The 20000-nt window shown below is 37.3% G+C and overlaps 1 protein-coding gene across 6 annotated transcripts in view; it reads right to left on the reverse strand.

The window, feature by feature from the left end:
* cadps2 (Ca++-dependent secretion activator 2) overlaps window positions 1-20000 on the reverse strand; it is a 278914-nt gene that overhangs the window by 129206 nt on the left and 129708 nt on the right. The gene's annotated exons all lie outside the window — the stretch shown is intronic.

The raw sequence follows: 20000 nt of genomic DNA on the forward strand, positions 1-20000 counted from the left end.
TCAAATATAACTGATGTTTTGGTGCAGTCCGACATTTCAAAGTAAAAGAACGGCCATGCAAATATAACTGATGTTTTGGTGCAGCCCAACATTTCAAAGTAAAAGAACGGCGGTGCAAATATAACTGATGTTTTGGTGCAGTCCGACATTACAAAGTAAAAGAACGGCCATGCAAATATAACTGATGTTTTGGTGCAGCCCAACATTTCAAAGTAAAAGAACGGCGATGCAAATATAACTGATGTTTTGGTGCAGTCCGACATTTCAAAGTAAAAGAACGGCCATGCAAATATAACTGATGTTTTGGTGCAGCCCAACATTTCAAAGTAAAAGAACGGCGATTCAGATATAACTGATGTTTTGGTGCAGCCCAACATTTCAAAGTAAAAGAACGGCGATGCAAATATAACTGATGTTTTGGTGCAGTCCGACATTTCAAAGTAAAAGAACGGCGATGCAAATATAACTGATGTTTTGGTGCAGTTCGACATTTCAAAGTAAAAGAACGGCGATACAAATATAACTGATGTTTTGGTGCAGTCCGACATTTCAAAGTAAAAGAACGGCCATGCAAATATAACTGATGTTTTGGTGCAGCCCAACATTTCAAAGTAAAAGAACGGCGATGCAAATATAACTGATGTTTTGGTGCAGTGTGACATTTCAAAGTAAAAGAACGGCGATGCAAATATAACTGATGTTTTGGTGCAGCCCGACATTTCAAAGTAAAAGAACGGCGATGCAAATATAACTGATGTTTTGGTGCAGTGTGACATTTCAAAGTAAAAGAACAACGATTCAAATATAACTGATGTTTTGGTGCAGTCCGACATTTCAAAGTAAAAGAACGGCAATGCAAATATAACTGATGTTTTGGTGCAGTCTAACATTTCAAAGTAAAAGAACGGCCATGCAAATATAACTGATGTTTTGGTGCAGTCCGACATTTCAAAGTAAAAGAACGGCCATGCAAATATAACTGATGTTTTGGTGCAGCCCGACATTTCAAAGTAAAAGAACGGCGATGCAAATATAACTGATGTTTTGGTGCAGTCCGACATTTCAAAGTAAAAGAACGGCGATGCAAATATAACTGATGTTTTGGTGCAGTCCGACATTTCAAAGTATAAGAACGGCCATGCAAATATAACTGATGTTTTGGTGCAGTCCAACATTTCAAAGTAAAAGAACGGCGATGCAAATATAACTGATGTTTTGGTGCAGTGTGACATTTCAAAGTAAAAGAACGGCGATTCAAATATAACTGATGTTTTGGTGCAGCCCGACATTTCAAAGTAAAAGAACGGCGATGCAAATATAACTGATGTTTTGGTGCAGCCCGACATTTCAAAGTAAAAGAACGGCGATGCAAATATAACTGATGTTTTGGTGCAGCCCGACATTTCAAAGTAAAAGAACAACGATGCAAATATAACTGATGTTTTGGTGCAGTCCGACATTTCAAAGTAAAAGAACGGCGATGCAAATATAACTGATGTTTTGGTGCAGTGTGACATTTCAAAGTAAAAGAACGGCGATGCAAATATAACTGATGTTTTGGTGCAGTGTGACATTTCAAAGTAAAAGAACGGCGATGCAAATATAACTGATGTTTTGGTGCAGCTCGACATTTCAAAGTAAAAGAACGGCCATGCAAATATAACTGATGTTTTGGTGCAGTCCGACATTTCAAAGTAAAAGAACGGCGATGCAAATATAACTGATGTTTTGGTGCAGTCCGACATTTCAAAGTAAAAGAACGGCGATGCAAATATAACTGATGTTTTGGTGCAGTCCGACATTTCAAAGTATAAGAACGGCCATGCAAATATAACTGATGTTTTGGTGCAGTCCGACATTTCAAAGTAAAAGAACGGCGATGCAAATATAACTGATGTTTTGGTGCAGTCCGACATTTCAAAGTAAAAGAACGGCGATGCAAATATAACTGATGTTTTGGTGCAGTGTGACATTTCAAAGTAAAAGAACGGCGATGCAAATATAACTGATGTTTTGGTGCAGTCCAACATTTCAAAGTAAAAGAACGGCGATGCAAATATAACTGATGTTTTGGTGCAGTGTGACATTTCAAAGTAAAAGAACGGCGATTCAAATATAACTGATGTTTTGGTGCAGCCCAACATTTCAAAGTAAAAGAACGGCGATTCAAATATAACTGATGTTTTGGTGCAGCCCAACATTTCAAAGTAAAAGAACGGCGATTCAAATATAACTGATGTTTTGGTGCAGCCCAACATTTCAAAGTAAAAGAACGGCGATGCAAATATAACTGATGTTTTGGTGCAGTCCGACATTTCAAAGTAAAAGAACGGCGATGCAAATATAACTGATGTTTTGGTGCAGTTCGACATTTCAAAGTAAAAGAACGGCGATACAAATATAACTGATGTTTTGGTGCAGTCCGACATTTCAAAGTAAAAGAACGGCCATGCAAATATAACTGATGTTTTGGTGCAGCCCAACATTTCAAAGTAAAAGAACGGCGATGCAAATATAACTGATGTTTTGGTGCAGTCCGACATTTCAAAGTAAAAGAACGGCGATGCAAATATAACTGATGTTTTGGTGCAGCCCGACATTTCAAAGTAAAAGAACGGCGATGCAAATATAACTGATGTTTTGGTGCAGTGTGACATTTCAAAGTAAAAGAACAACGACTCAAATATAACTGATGTTTTGGTGCAGTCCGACATTTCAAAGTAAAAGAACGGCAATGCAAATATAACTGATGTTTTGGTGCAGTCTAACATTTCAAAGTAAAAGAACGGCCATGCAAATATAACTGATGTTTTGGTGCAGTCCGACATTTCAAAGTAAAAGAACGGCCATGCAAATATAACTGATGTTTTGGTGCAGCCCGACATTTCAAAGTAAAAGAACGGCGATGCAAATATAACTGATGTTTTGGTGCAGTCCGACATTTCAAAGTAAAAGAACGGCGATGCAAATATAACTGATGTTTTGGTGCAGTCCGACATTTCAAAGTATAAGAACGGCCATGCAAATATAACTGATGTTTTGGTGCAGTCCAACATTTCAAAGTAAAAGAACGGCGATGCAAATATAACTGATGTTTTGGTGCAGTGTGACATTTCAAAGTAAAAGAACGGCGATTCAAATATAACTGATGTTTTGGTGCAGCCCGACATTTCAAAGTAAAAGAACGGCGATGCAAATATAACTGATGTTTTGGTGCAGCCCGACATTTCAAAGTAAAAGAACGGCGATGCAAATATAACTGATGTTTTGGTGCAGCCCGACATTTCAAAGTAAAAGAACAACGATGCAAATATAACTGATGTTTTGGTGCAGTCCGACATTTCAAAGTAAAAGAACGGCGATGCAAATATAACTGATGTTTTGGTGCAGTGTGACATTTCAAAGTAAAAGAACGGCGATGCAAATATAACTGATGTTTTGGTGCAGTGTGACATTTCAAAGTAAAAGAACGGCGATGCAAATATAACTGATGTTTTGGTGCAGCTCGACATTTCAAAGTAAAAGAACGGCCATGCAAATATAACTGATGTTTTGGTGCAGTCCGACATTTCAAAGTAAAAGAACGGCGATGCAAATATAACTGATGTTTTGGTGCAGTCCGACATTTCAAAGTAAAAGAACGGCGATGCAAATATAACTGATGTTTTGGTGCAGTCCGACATTTCAAAGTATAAGAACGGCCATGCAAATATAACTGATGTTTTGGTGCAGTCCAACATTTCAAAGTAAAAGAACGGCGATGCAAATATAACTGATGTTTTGGTGCAGTGTGACATTTCAAAGTAAAAGAACGGCGATTCAAATATAACTGATGTTTTGGTGCAGCCCGACATTTCAAAGTAAAAGAACGGCGATGCAAATATAACTGATGTTTTGGTGCAGCCCGACATTTCAAAGTAAAAGAACGGCGATGCAAATATAACTGATGTTTTGGTGCAGCCCGACATTTCAAAGTAAAAGAACAACGATGCAAATATAACTGATGTTTTGGTGCAGTCCGACATTTCAAAGTAAAAGAACGGCGATGCAAATATAACTGATGTTTTGGTGCAGTGTGACATTTCAAAGTAAAAGAACGGCAATGCAAATATAACTGATGTTTTGGTGCAGTGTGACATTTCAAAGTAAAAGAACGGCGATGCAAATATAACTGATGTTTTGGTGCAGCTCGACATTTCAAAGTAAAAGAACGGCCATGCAAATATAACTGATGTTTTGGTGCAGTCCGACATTTCAAAGTAAAAGAACGGCCATGCAAATATAACTGATGTTTTGGTGCAGCCCGACATTTCAAAGTAAAAGAACGGCGATGCAAATATAACTGATGTTTTGGTGCAGTCCGACATTTCAAAGTAAAAGAACGGCGATGCAAATATAACTGATGTTTTGGTGCAGTCCAACATTTCAAAGTAAAAGAACGGCGATGCAAATATAACTGATGTTTTGGTGCAGTGTGACATTTCAAAGTAAAAGAACGGCGATTCAAATATAACTGATGTTTTGGTGCAGCCCGACATTTCAAAGTAAAAGAACGGCGATGCAAATATAACTGATGTTTTGGTGCAGCCCGACATTTCAAAGTAAAAGAACGGCGATGCAAATATAACTGATGTTTTGGTGCAGCCCGACATTTCAAAGTAAAAGAACAACGATGCAAATATAACTGATGTTTTGGTGCAGTCCGACATTTCAAAGTAAAAGAACGGCGATGCAAATATAACTGATGTTTTGGTGCAGTGTGACATTTCAAAGTAAAAGAACGGCGATGCAAATATAACTGATGTTTTGGTGCAGTGTGACATTTCAAAGTAAAAGAACGGCGATGCAAATATAACTGATGTTTTGGTGCAGCTCGACATTTCAAAGTAAAAGAACGGCCATGCAAATATAACTGATGTTTTGGTGCAGTCCGACATTTCAAAGTAAAAGAACGGCCACGCAAATATAACTGATGTTTTGGTGCAGTGTGACATTTCAAAGTAAAAGAACGGCCATGCAAATATAACTGATGTTTTGGTGCAGTCCGACATTTCAAAGTAAAAGAACGGCCACGCAAATATAACTGATGTTTTGGTGCAGTCTAACATTTCAAAATAAAACTCGATGAACCTATCAAAAGTCTTAAAGCTGATTTTGCTCCCTTCAGAAAATGAAGTCTTTCTCTACGCAAAGTGAAAGTAAAGAGGTAGTGTCTATTTGATGGTTGGCAGCCGAGAAGAGGTGGACCTGGCAGGTCCGTCCTCTGCGGGCCTTTTCGTCTCACATACTTTGACATCTTCCAACAGCGTCTGGGAGCTATTTTAAAATGGCCGCCCGGCCAGAGACGACAAGATGTTCCTCGGCGACAAGCAGATGGCGCACGCTGCAGTCTTGGCACTGAGCGCCCGACAATTAGTGGCTAACGAGCCGACTGGCTCCTCAGCTCCGTGTCTTTTTGCCGACCCCCCTCCCCCTCAAAAAAAAAAACCTACAAATGTGAAAGCAGCAGGACGCTGCCAGCGGAAGTTTGTCATGGACCTCCACACCTTCTGACTGATGGCCAAGAAGTCATCTCCCTTCTTCCCAACTGTGTACTGAAGTGGGAAAGTACTCTTTCAAAGTACTTTTAGTACTTTAATGCTAATGAGCTGTGGCTCTACAACAAGTACTCTGGTGGACGTGATACACTTGAAGTGAGCACTTGTCCAACGTAATAGATGTCATACGTCACATACGACCTAATAATAAAGCTTGGCTAGCAACATTAGCATAGCTATGTACGCAAACTGACATCACATTTTAGCATCATGCTCGGTTTTAAACACCAGCTTAGCTATGTAAGCTAGTTAACATCGCATTTTTGCATCATGCTAGACTAACAATACTAACATAGCTATATAAGCTACTTGTTAATATCATATTTTAGCATCGTGCAAGGTTAACAACATTAACATAGGTATGTGAGCTACATGCTAAAATTGCAGTACAACGTAATGCTAGATTAGCAACACTAGCACATGTTTGCGAGTAACATGCTAACAATACATTTTAACATCATTCTAGGTTAACAACACTAGCATAGCTATTGTTTTTTAACAATATGCTAAGTTAGCAACACAAGCGTAGGCATGTGAGTTACAGGCTAATATTATATTTAGCATAATGCTAGGTTAACAACATTAGCACAGCTATATAAACTACATGCTGACGGGGGGGCGTGTCTGATCATGGCGGAGCTGCAGTCGAGTTTCTTAACATGGAGATATTCTCACTACTTTACTTTTGTCGAGCACAAAGAAAAGAACATTTTAGTTAAATGTAAGTTGTGTCTTGGATTAATGATCCCATCTACTGCCCAAAACAGCAATTCAAATCTGCTGCAACAGCTACAAAAGCAACATGCTTCGACGAAGCTAGTAAAGAGAGACACTTCACCTAAGGATTTTAAGGAGGCACTGCTAGCCAGGACAACATTGATAGAGCTATTGCAGCGTATGTGCTAGAAGACATGCAGGCTATTTCTACAGTGCAGTCACCCGCTTTCAGGCAGCTAATTAGCATGATACCGGCGTCAAACGGCAAATGGCACGAAAACATTTTCCAAGTTCCTGGACACAGTGGACAGTGAGTACATAAACATGGAAAGCGAGCTAAGGAAGTCACTCCAAACTCTGCCTCTGCTCATCATTCCTCACTGAAGGTACACACACTCTGTCAATTCTCTTATATACTCTTTCATTCTAGACTTCTAGAGTGTTTGATTATCACATCACTCTAAATGTATAGACTATAAAGTTCACAAACATAAAGAGGGATCCTAGTGGGCCAGGCCAATCTTTCCTTTTCTCGAAACTAAAACTGGGGAACTGTGTAGAGTGTTCTGGGGTGCAGACATGATTTTATTTCACAATTCTTTGAGAGAAAAAAACGCCTGGTTAGGCTTTGTGTATGTAAAGTTAAAGTTAAAGTACTTCCTTGGTTTACAGCTATGTTGCTATTATGCTGTTTGTTACTTATGTATGTTATGTTGCAGCTATTTAAAATAGTTTTGTCAATTTGTTCTGGCTTGAAATAAATTGGCCCTTTGAAAGATATATTTGTCTTTGTGTGTTGTATGTAGACCACATGCAGAGTTCAGTGATGCAAATGCATGTCAAGTTGATCAACAGATTGTATTATTCTCCAGTGCAATAACAGTACTGACATGAAGGCTAAAAGGGCATTAATGGGAGCGTTAAAAAAAAAAAGAAGAAAAAAAGTAACGCATTACTTTTTGGTGTAAGTAACTGAGTTACTTTTGAAATAAAGTAACTAGTAACTGGTTTTCAGTAACCAACCCAACACTGCTAACAATACACTTTAGCATTGTGCTAGTTTAACAACACGAGCATATACATGCGAGCTACATGCTAACATTTAACATCTTGTTAGGTTTCAGGATGTGTAGTGAACATACTTGCCAACCCTCCCGGATTTTCCGGGAGGCTCCCGAAATTCAGCGCCTCTCCCGAAAACCTCCCGGGACAAATTTTCTCCCGAAAAACTCCCGAAATTCAGGCGGACCTGAGTGACGTGTTGACAACACACAACAACAGTGTCTACCGTAAAGCAGTTCGTCTGCCGTAAACAGCAATGTTGTGACACTTTTAAACAGGACAATAATGCCATCTACTGTACATGCATATGTGACCCACCCATAATGTGTCACATTTTTGTGTTGATTTATTTATTTTATTTTGTGGTTTGAATTCGTTTTTGGAGCTGTCATTACACATTTATCAGTATTCACATTGGTCAGTAGGGGGCAGTAGGGCGTTTCTTCCCAATTGAATGCTATCACCTGCAGACCGGAAGTGTCTTGTCATTCTGATGAGCGCGACCAGTCTGTGAACAATTGAAACGTCCTGTGAGCTTTTTCCTCCTGTATAACAGGTTAGTTTTGGTGAATCAACTCACTGAATAATATCCATGTGATCTTTATAAGTTTAAGTACACATTCTGATGGTGGAGCCTAACTCTAAAGTGTTTGTGAGTTGTAGTTTGTAAATGAACACTGAAATTCAAGTATTTATTTTATTCATATATACAGTGTATATATATATATATACAGGCCTGTTTCATGAGGGGTTCCCTCAATCATCAGGAGATCATCTCCTGATGATTGAGGGAACCCCTCATGAAACAGGCCTGTAGAGATGAAGTAGTCTTGTGATTTTTTCCCCACACATACATATATTGCGCTCTACTACGGTATCGAGCACTATTTTTTGGATAACCTTATTAAGACATATATATATATATATATATATATATATATATATATATATATATATATATATATATATATATGTATATTAGAGATGCGCGGATAGGCAATTATTTCATCCGCAACCGCATCAGAAAGTCGTCAACCATCCGCAATCCACCCGATCTAACATTTGATCAGAACTGCATCCGCCCGCCATCCGCCCGCACCCGCCCGTTGTTATATATCTAATATAGACGATGCAAGGCATTAGTGAGGTTATAAAGCTTTTGCCTGTTAAAGAAAGGAGACTGATCCAACGCAGCACAGACATTCGCGTGCCACGCTGTCACGACCCAGACGCACACCAGTGCGCAATCATATGGGAGCCGCGCTGAGCGCACCTCCAAGCGCGTCTCGCTGCCGGCGACGGCCGGGTATATGGGCCCGACGCTCCAGCGCCATCCATTTTCAGGGCTAGTTGATTCGGCAGGTGGGTTGTTACACACTCCTTAGCGGGTTCCAACTTCCATGGCCACCGTCCTAGCTGCTGTCTATATCAACCAGGGTGAGCCCACCCCTTTCGTGAGCGCACTGCGCGCGGAGTGACCCCTGTTACGCGCCCCCGGCAACAGGTGTGGCGGGCAGGTAAGCTGCGCGGGCGGAGCGCGCGGAGTAACCCCTGTTACGAGCCCCCGGCCACGGGGGTGGCGGGCAGGTAAGCTGCTTACCTGCTGTGCGTGACGCCGGCCGCAGCGAAGGCGGACGAGGCGGGGTGTCGGTGCGGTGGGCGCGGTGGTGACCCTGGACGTGCGTCGGGCCCTTCTCGCGGATCGCCTCAGCTACGGCTCCCGGTGGGGCCCTCTCGGGGGAAGGGGCCTCGGTCCCGGACCCCGGCGAGGCGTCGGGGGCCTTCTCCGCTCCGTAAAAGTGTGCATCTCTTTTTTTTTTTTTCTTCTGTTGTGGCATATGCTGCAGGTGCCTGCTCGTTTTTCGTATGTGGGTAACAACATTTAACTATGTATATATATTTCCGAATTGGTTTAACTGCCACCCGCCTGAATCTATTTAAAATCTAATTTTTTTTAATTTCAATCGCCCGACCCGACCCGACCCGCTGATAAAATCTAATTTTTTTTAAATTTCATCCGCCCAATCGGCGGATAATCGGCGGACTCCGCGGTTGTGCCCGCAAACCGCGCATCTCTAATATATATATATAGCTAGAATTCACTGAAAGTCAAGTATTTCTTATATATATATCTTAACCACGCCCCCAACCACGCCCCCCGCCCCACCCCCGACCACGCCCCCGCCCCCACCTCCCGAAATCGGAGGTCTCAAGGTTGGCAAGTATGGGTGAAGCCTGCTTTTTTTTTTTTTTTTTTTTTTTTTTATTACAAAGTGGCGGGTGTTTACTTGAGTGCATTGAGGTAATATTTGTCATTTTGACATGTATCAACGCCTTTTTATGGCAGTTTTTGAAGAAAAATCCAAAGTGCAGAGTGCAGAAATGTGGAGTAGTCGTGACGCGAGCGTAAAAAGAAGCGTTGCGTTTGAGTGCATGATGAGGTTTGTTGAAGGACAATCAGTCAGAGTGTTTGAGCAACTGCGATGTGCTTCACATGTCTCTAATTGGCCCAAACGCCAGCCGAGGTGTGAAGCGTGCGCACGCATGCGACGCCTCCATTAGCGGCCGCGGCGAGACGGCACACCTGCGTCTCGCCAAGGTGCGACTCCCGTAGAGCGCAAGATTGTGGAGGAGTAAATATTGGGCTTCCGACCGAGCCCCGTTAATGGCTGCCTCTCAGACATGACTGGAGAGGCTTTCTTCTTGACAACATTGCGGGCAACATTTTTTTGCATCTTTTGTGTTTTTTTTTGCCATTTTAAAAATAAGGTTTTCTTTGACAAAAACCATGAAATAAATCCAAATAAAAGAACAAAAACTTAACAAAAAGATGTGAAGTTGATGTACATATTATCATCCTCGACAGCACACTCTCCTTTAAAGGGGAACATTATCACAATAAGGTTGGAAGCATTTCTCATAATTCTTCTTCTTTGTACTCTGTAAGCACTATTATTTTGAACAACCTCTTAAACTGGATCATATCAGTACAATTTTTAACTTCTTTACTTAATCCATTCCATAATTTAATTCCACATACTGATATGCTAAAAGTTCTAAGTGTTGTACGTGCATATAAATGTTTTTAATTATTTTTTCCTCTAAGGTTATATTTCTCCTCTTTAGTTGATTTCAGAAGGGTTAAAACCATTAAAAATCAGTTCCCAGTGGCTTATTTTATTTTTCGAAGTTTTTTTCAAAATTTTACCCATCACGCAATATCCCTAAAAAAAGCTTCAAAGTGCCTGATTTTAACCATCGTTATATACACCCGTCCATTTTCCTGTGACGCCACACAGTGATGCCAATACAAACAAACATGGCGGATGGACAGCAAGGTATAGCGACATTAGCTCGGATTCAGACTCGGATTTCAGCGGCTTAAGCGAAATTGAAGAAGAAACTGAGCCATATCTGTTTGAACCGTATGCAAGCGAAACCGACGAAAACGACACGACAGCCAGCGACACGGGAGAAAGCGAGGACGAATTCGGCGATCGCCTTCTAACCAACGATTGGTATGTGTTTGTTTTTAAGTGTTGTAATGTTTTTAAGCTAAATTATTGGTAAACACAGTTTATGTATAATAATTTAAGTAAAACCGCGGAAGTTTTCATCAATTAATATATTCTGTAGACATACCCTAATCCGTTCTTTTTCCTGAAAGCTGATCTGTCCAGTTTTGGAGTTGATGTCAGCAGGCCAGGGAAGCTAGGGTCGATATTCTTCTCTTGATCATCTTCGGTGGCTTAAGGGACGGTGTGAGCCAAGACATCCAGGGGGTTTAGGAACAAACTGCCGCCATTGCTTGCCATGCTACCGAGGTCCTTTGTCCCTGAATAGCTCACACACTCCGGCTGATTCAATGGGGGTCTGGCGGCAGATTTCTTTGACTTTATCGTTGGAAATGCATCTGCTTTGAGTGTCGCAGGATATCCACACATTCTTGCCATCTCTGTCGTAGCATAGCTTTCGTCGGTAAAGTGTGCGGAACAAACGACTGACCATTTTCGTCGGCTTTCCCCACACCCTCGTATTTTGAACAACATCCGTCCAATTTCTTGCCACTTTCGCTTCTTTGGGCCACTGGTGCAACTTGAATCCGTCCCTGTTCGTGTTGTTACACCCTCCGACAACACACCGACGAGGCGTGATACATATTTTTTTACCTGCACACTGTCTCCCGCTGTGCTCTGCCTATTGGGATCACGACAAACCATCCTCGACGCGTTCCAACTCTACAAAGCAATGAACTACCTGCTGCCACCTACTGATATGGAGTATTACATGGTTACCCTGCCAAGCTCTACACAGCACAGGCACTAGACAACGGCACATTATTATGACTATTGATTTGCAAAAAATATTTTTTGGACCAATTAGGTGAAGTTGCATAATTTCCCACGGCACACCAGTGTGCCACGGCACAGTGGTTGAAAATAACTGTCATAGGGAACGTGAGGGTGTGGTGACATGGATCAGGTCAGAGAGATATGATGGAGAGAGGTTATGGATGGCTTTGAAAGTGAGGAGAATTATTTTAAAGTGGATGCGATGTTTGATGGGTAGCCAGTGGAGTTGCTGCAGAACAGAGGGTGATGTGCCGGATTGAAGGGGTTCTGGTGATTATCCGGGCTGCAGAGTTCTGGAGAAGTTGAAGTTTGTGAGGGAGACCAAACAGGAGAGAGTTGCAGTAGTCCAGGCGAGAGGTGACCAGGCTATGGACTAGTATGGCAGCAGTATGAGGGGTAAGGGATGGGCGAGGCGATTAAAGAGGAACATTATCACCAGACCTATGTAAGCGTCAATATATACCTTGATGTTGCAGAAAAAAGACCATATATTTTTTTAACCGATTTCCGAACTCTGAATGGGTGAATTTTGGCGAATTAAACGCCTTTCTATTATTCGCTCTCGTCACGTTGTGACGTCACATCGGGAAGCAATCCGCCATTTTCTCAAACACCGAGTCAAATTAGCTCTGTTATTTTCCGTTTTTTTCGACTGTTTTCTGTACCTTGGAGACATCATGCCTCGTCGGTGTGTTGTCGGAGGGTGTAACAACACGAACAGGGACGGACTCAAGTTGCACCAGTGGCCCAAAGATGCGAAAGTGGCAAGAAATTGGACGTTTGTTCCGCACACTTTACCGACGAAAGCTATGCTACGACAGAGATGGCAAGAATGTGTGGATATCCTGCGACACTCAAAGCAGATGCATTTCCAACGATAAAGTCAAAGAAATCTGCCGCCAGACCCCCAGGAAAAGAGAGCGGATGAGGGTATGTCTACAGAATATATTAATTGATGAAAATTGGGCTGTCTGCACTCTCAAAGTGCATGTTGTTGCCAAATGTATTTCATATGCTGTAAACCTAGTTCATAGTTGTTAGTTTCCTTTAATGCCAAACAAACACATACCAATCGTTGGTTAGAAGGCGATCGCCGAATTCGTCCTCACTTTCTCCCGTGTCGCTGGCTGTCGTGTCGTTTTCATCGGTTTCGCTTGCATACGGTTCAAACCGATATGGCTCAATAGCTTCAGTTTCTTCTTAAATTTAATTTTCGCTACCTGCCTCCACACTACAACCATCCGTTTCAATACAAGCGTAATCTGTTGAATCGCTTAAGCCGCTGAAATCCGAGTCTGAATCCGAGCTAATGTCGCTATAATTTGCTGTTCTATCCGCCATGTTTGTTTGTGTTGGCATCACTATGTGACGTCACAGGAAAATGGACGGGTGTATATAACGATGGTTAAAATCAGGCACTTTGAAGCTTTTTTTAGGGATATTGCGTGATGGGTAAAAGTTTGAAAAAAACTTCGAAAAATAAAATAAGCCACTGGGAACTGATTTTTAATGGTTTTAACCCTTCTGAAATTGTGATAATGTTCCCCTTTAAGAACAGCATTTTCTCAACCAGCTATTGCATGGAATTTAGGGATTTCACCATCCACGCTCCGTAATATCATCAAAAGGTTCAGAAAATCTGGAGAAATCATTGCACGTAACATTGAATGCCCGTGACTTTGGATCCCTCAGGCGGTACTGCATCAAAAAGGCGACATCGGTGTGTAAAGGATATCACCACATGGGCTCAGGAGCACTTCAGAAAACCACTGTCACGCGTGACAAACGATTACGTGTGACAGACGTTAAATGTGACGGACGCTTACGTGCAAAATGATTCCTATCTGGGCCATTTACATGTCTACTTGAAAGAAGTCCAGTGCACTTTAAACTTCAGCACTTCTACGCAAAGCAAGATAAGATCTTCAAGCATTAATGTGATGATGATGATGATGATTGTTTGGATGAACACAACACAAAAACCCTAATGGGTCAATCCCCCCCCCCACCCCCCAGCCCCTCCCACCCACATGACCCCACTTATTGAAGGTGCACCCCCCCCCCCCCCCCCCCCCCCCGCCATTGAACAAAGCCAGCAGTTGTCAGTGTTGGCTCATGTTCCTACTCGGAAAGTATTGATTAGAACAAATACCCCCCCCCAACCCCCCCAGGCCATCAAGGTTGCTTCTTCTGCCTCGTTGACATTTTCAAAGCTTTCATTCAAAACGCAGCTTGCTTATTCCGACCCAATCTCCGCGCTGATTAGCCCAGCAAGAAGTTGCATTGCTCCTCCGGGGAGTACTTAAGGCTATAATACTAATATACAATAGCAATATACATTTATTTTCACTTTGTACAAAGCGAACGCTGCAACAGGAAGTATCAAAAAGTATCGTTTATCTTGTAGTTCATGCAAAAACAGAAGGAACTTTCTGATGCTTTTCTACTAATTAAAACCATCAATAAATAACTCTCAATTGCTCTGTTTATTGCTATTCTGAGTGTTGCTCGGTTGGGTTTGGTTTTGGAATTGGATTGCATTATTATGGTATTGTTGTGTATTGTTTTGTTTAATTGATTAATAAATTATTTAATAATAAATAAATTAAAAATATTTAAAAAAAGAACAATAATTAAAACCATCAATAAATAACTCAATAAGTTCAATAAATTAGGTGGCATTTTGTGGTTTACAAAATGTATTGTATTATAAAAGCAACCAAGACATCAATAAATACCATTTTGTGTCATTTTTGGTCATTAAAAACTAAAATGTGTTGAAACCATATTTTTGCTTTCTGCGTAATTGTTTTACTAGTTTCGAAATAATACAAATATTTTTTAACTTACAATAATAATTTGTATTTTACATTAATATACATAACTTTTAAATTATAATTTATTTCACAGTAAAGATCAAACATTTGGTAAAATAAGCATTTCAAAATAGTTGTTTTTTGGTTTTATTCTACTAAATACCGTATTTTTCGGAGTATAAGTCGCACCGGAGTATAAGTCGCACCTGCTGAAAATGCATAATAAAGAAGGAAAAAAACATTAGGCAACTTTCATAAACTATGAAAAAAAACTGCGACTTATAGTCCGAAAAATACGGTACTAAAAAGCTACTACACTCTTCTATTTAACATAATTAAACAATCTACTGGATAGCTCAATAATTAATAAATGCAATAAATCTATACATTGAGTCTTTTAGATTGATGCCAGGAGTTAATCAAACATCAATAATTTACCAATGTGCAGCTTTTTAAACAAAAAAAAGAAGAAGATAGTTTTAGATAGTTTTGGTGTTTTATGGTTTGTTGTTATTTCTGCTATTTTAACTTTTAAAAATAAAGCCTACTTTGTTGTTGATGGACACAAGTTTCATAATCATTGCTATTTTACTAACAGCATAGTTACAGCATGACTCAAGGAGTGTCCAAAATGCAGATTATTTTTAAAAGCCCGCAACACTTTCTACAAACAGTATTTTTAAATAAACATAAAAAAACGTCATAAAAGAGCAAACAGATTGCAATGTTGACTCTAATAACACAAAACTGCCATGCAGGCTGTTTTTTTCTTTAAAACTGTCATTGCACAAATAAATTAATAATGAATTTAAATCAATGTTATGAATTATCGACCAACAGTAGGAAAGGTTGTATTTTTGCCTCATTCCTGTGAGAATCCTGCGTGTGACTGAAGCATTAAGGACTGAGACTATCCAGTGCTAGCTGCAGTGTGCTCAAACAACCACCAGGTAGCACCTGTGAGCAGATAATATTGAATCATCTCTTCCTCCTTTTACCAGGTGGATAGTGCATTCTTCTCTCACACTTTAAGTGAGGGATGAGGCAAAAACTAACCCAGACCTACTTTAGTTTATTAATGTTACACTTTGAATTTTTTTGTGGGGGAAAATATTGAATAATTTGTGTGTTTACCATTAAAAAAACAACAAAGTTTTCTTTGACAAAAAGGGCATTAAAAAAACAACAACACAAAAATACGGACAGATCTGAAATTGATCGAGATTTACGCTTTAAAACAAAAAAAACAAAACAAAAAAACAAAATAAATATGTGTAACTTATTTTAAACACTTTTATGAGTGGGACCCTTTTGGATCTTTTAGAATATTAGTGGGATTTTTTTAAACTGTCATTGCTTCAAAAAATAACAACAAATCTAAGTTGTTAATATTTATTGCCCTATTTAAGGCTCCAGTTAGTTCACATCAATTAATACACTTTGAAATGTTTTTGGGGGAATATATTGCATATTTTGTGTGTTTGCCATATAAAGTATTTTTTGACAAAAAGAGCATTAAAAAAAACTAAAAAATTAATTAATAAATACAGATAATCGAGAGATTTAAGCTCTGAAAGTATAAAAAAAATGATGAATACATATCACTTATTTTTTACACTTTTATGAGTTTTTGGATCCCTAAGAATTTGAGTGGTATTTTTTTTTAACTGTTTTTGCTCAAAAATATAATGTATTAAAATCCAAAGTGGTTTTGAATTATTGACCTATTTAAAGCAAATATTCACTTCGAAATTTTGGGGAAAATATTGCGTATTTTGACAAAAAGAGCATTGAAAAAAATAAAATAAAAACTGTATTGATCTGAAATTAATCTAGAGATTAAAGCTTTAAAAGCAAAGTTACATAAATATGTTTGACTTTTTTTAAACACTTTTATGAGTGGGACCCTTTTGGATCCCTAAGAATATTAGTGGGATTTTTTTTTTAACTGTCATTGCTCCAAAAAAATAACAAAAAATCTAAGTTGTTAATATTTATTGCCCTATTTAAGGCTCCAGTTAGTTCACATCAATTATTACACTTTGAAATGCTTTTTGGGGAATATATTGCATATTTTGTGTGTTTGCCATATAAAAAAAAACCAAATATTTTTTTGACAAAAAGAGTATTAATTTTTTTTATAAATAAATACAGATAATCGAGAGGTTTAAGCTTTGAAATTTAATGTTTTTTATAAATACATATCACTTATTTTTACACTTTTATAAGTGGGACGTTTTGGATCCCTAAGAATTTGAGTGGTATTTTTATTTTTTTACTGTTTTTGCTCAAAAATATAATGTATTAAAATCCAAAGTTGTTTTGAATTATTGACCTATTTAAAGCAACTATTCACTTTGAAATTTTGGAGAAAATATTGCGTATTTTGACGAAAAGAGCATTGCAAAAAATAAACAAAATAAAAACTGTATTGATCTGAAATTGATCTAGAGATTTAAGCTTTAAAAGCAAAAATACATAAATATGTATGACTTATTTTATACACTTTTATGAGTGGGACCCTTTTGGATCCCTAAGAATATTAGTGGGATTTTTTTTAAAACTGTCATTGCTTCAAAAAATAACAAAAAATCTAAGTTGTTAATATTTATTGCCCTATTTAAGGCTCCAGTTAGTTCACATCAATTATTACACTTTGAAATGTATTTGGGGGAATATATTGCATATTTTGTGTGTTTGCCATATAAAAAACCGAAGTATTTTTTGACAAAAAGAGCATTAAAAAAAACAAAAAACAAAAAAATTAATAAATACGGATAGTCGAGAGATTTAAGCTTTGAACATAAGAAAGTAAATGAATAAATATATATGACTTATTTTTTTTACAGTTTTATGAGTGGGACCCTTTTGGATCCCTAAGAATTTTAGTGGTATTTTTTAAACTGTTTTTGCAAAAAAAAAAAAAAAAAGGAAAAAAGTATTAAAATCAAAGCTGTTTTGAATTATTGACTAATTAAAGCACTAATTAGTTCAAAGCAAATATTTCACTTTGATATATTTTGGGGAAAACATTGCGTATTTTGACAAAAAGAGCATTGAAAATTGAAAAAATAAATAAGAACGGATCGATCTGAAATTGATCTAGAGATTTAGGCTTTTAAAGCAAAAATACATACTGTAAATATGTATGACTTATTTTAAACACTTTTATGAGTGGGACCCTTTTGCATCCCTAAGAATATTAGTGGGATTTTTTTTTAAACTGTCATTGCTCCAAAAAATAACAAAAAATCTAAGTTGTTAATATTTATTGCCCTATTTAAGGCTCCAGTTAGTTCACATCAATTATTACACTTTGAAATGTTTTTGAGGAAATATATTGCATATTTTGTGTGTTTGCCATATAAAAAACCGAAGTATTTTTTGACAAAAAGAGCATTAAAAAATAAATAATAATTAATAAATAAATACAGATAATTGAGAGATTTAAGCTTTGAAAGTAAAAAAAAAAAAAGTATAAATACATATCACTTATTTTTTACACTTATGAGTGGGACGTTTTTGGATCCCTAAGAATTTGAGTGGTATTTATTTTAACTGTTTTTGCTCAAAAATACAATAATGTATTAAAATCCAAAGTGGTTTTGAATTATTGACCTATTTAAAGCAAATGTTCACTTCGAAATTTTGGGGAAAATATTGCGTATTTTGACAAAAAGAGCATTGAAAAAAATAAAATAAAAACTGTATTCATCTGAAATTGATCTAGAGATTTAAGCTTTAAAAGCAAAGTTACATAAATATGTTTGACTTATTTTAAACACTTTTATGAGTGGGACCCTTTTGGATCCCTAAGTATATTAGTGGGATTTTTTTTTAACTGTCATTGCTCCAAAAAATAACAAAAAATTTAAGTTGTTAATATTTATTGCCCTATTTAAGGCTCCAGTTAGTTCACATCAATTATTACACTTTGAAATGCTTTTTGGGGAATATATTGCATATTTTGTGTGTTTGCCATATAAAAAAAACCCAAGTATTTTTTTGACAAAAAGAGTATTAAAAAATTTAAAAAAATTAATAAATAAATACAGATGATCGAGAGGTTTAAGCTTTGAAATTGAATTTTTTTAATAAATACATATCACTTATATTTACACTTTTATAAGTGGGACGTTTTGGATCCCTAAGAATTTGAGTGGTATTTTTTTAATTTTTTTTACTGTTTTGCTCAAAAATATAATGTATTAAAATCCAAAGTTGTTTTGAATTATTGACCTATTTAAAGCAATTATTCACTTTGAAATTTTGGGGAAAATATTGCGTATTTTGACGAAAAGAGCATTGCAAAAAATAAACAAAATAAAAACTGTATTGATCTGAAATTGATCCCTAAGAATATTAGTGGGATTATTTTAAACTGTCATCGCTCAAAAAAATAACAATGACTTAAAATCAAAGTGGTTATGAATTATTGACATATTTAAGGCTCCAATTAGTTCACATTTAATATTCCACTTTGAAATATTTTTGGGGGAAGATATTGCATAGTTTGTGTGTTAACCATACAAAAAACAAAGTTTTCTCTGACAAAAAGGCAATGAAAAAAAAGAAAAGAATTATAAGAAAAACTTACAATCGACAAATACTGTAGATCTGAAGTTGATCTAGAGATTTAAGCATTGAAAGTAAAAAAAAATTAAATAAGCATGACTTATTTTTACATTTTATGAGAGGGGACCCTTTTGGATCCCAAATAATTTTAGTGTCAAATGTCTTTGCGCCAAAAAAAAGACAACATTTTAAATCAATGTTATGAATGATTGACCTATTTGAGGCTCTAATTACTTCACATCTAATATTCCACTTTGAATTTTTTGGGGGGGAATATATTGCCTATTTTGTGTGGTAACCATACAAAAAACAAAGTTTTCTTTGACAAAAAGGGCATGAAAAAAAAAAAGAAAAATATGATAATAAAAACGTATAATCGACAGATTGAAAGTAAAAAATAAATAAATATGCGTGACTTATTTAAAAAATGTATGAGTGGGACCCTTTTGGATCCCAAATAATTTTAGTGTCAAATGTCTTTGCTCAAAAAAAAAAATAAAACATTTAAAATCAATGTTGTAATATTCCACTTTGAATAGTTTTTAGAAGGTGAGAATATTGCATATTTTATGTTTCTGCTATTAAAAAAAAAAGTTTTTTTTTTTAACAAAAATTTCATAGAACATAAAAAAATAAAATAAAAAACTTTGTACTGACAGACACATCTGAAGTTGATCGACAGATTCAAGCGTTGAACAATAAAAAAAAAAAAAGATTTAATATATGATTTATTTTGAACATTTTTACGACTGAGACCCCTTAAGGGTCTCCGGACCAAATTTGAGAGGAAAAAGGTAAAAAAATATATATTGTAAAAAAAAATGTAACAGCAAAATGGCCCCCGCATGCTTTAATTTTACAGTGTGTGGCCCTCAGTGGAA

This window comes from Nerophis lumbriciformis, linkage group LG29 (assembly GCF_033978685.3).
Source record: "Nerophis lumbriciformis linkage group LG29, RoL_Nlum_v2.1, whole genome shotgun sequence".
NCBI classification, from domain to species: Eukaryota; Metazoa; Chordata; class Actinopteri; order Syngnathiformes; family Syngnathidae; genus Nerophis; species Nerophis lumbriciformis.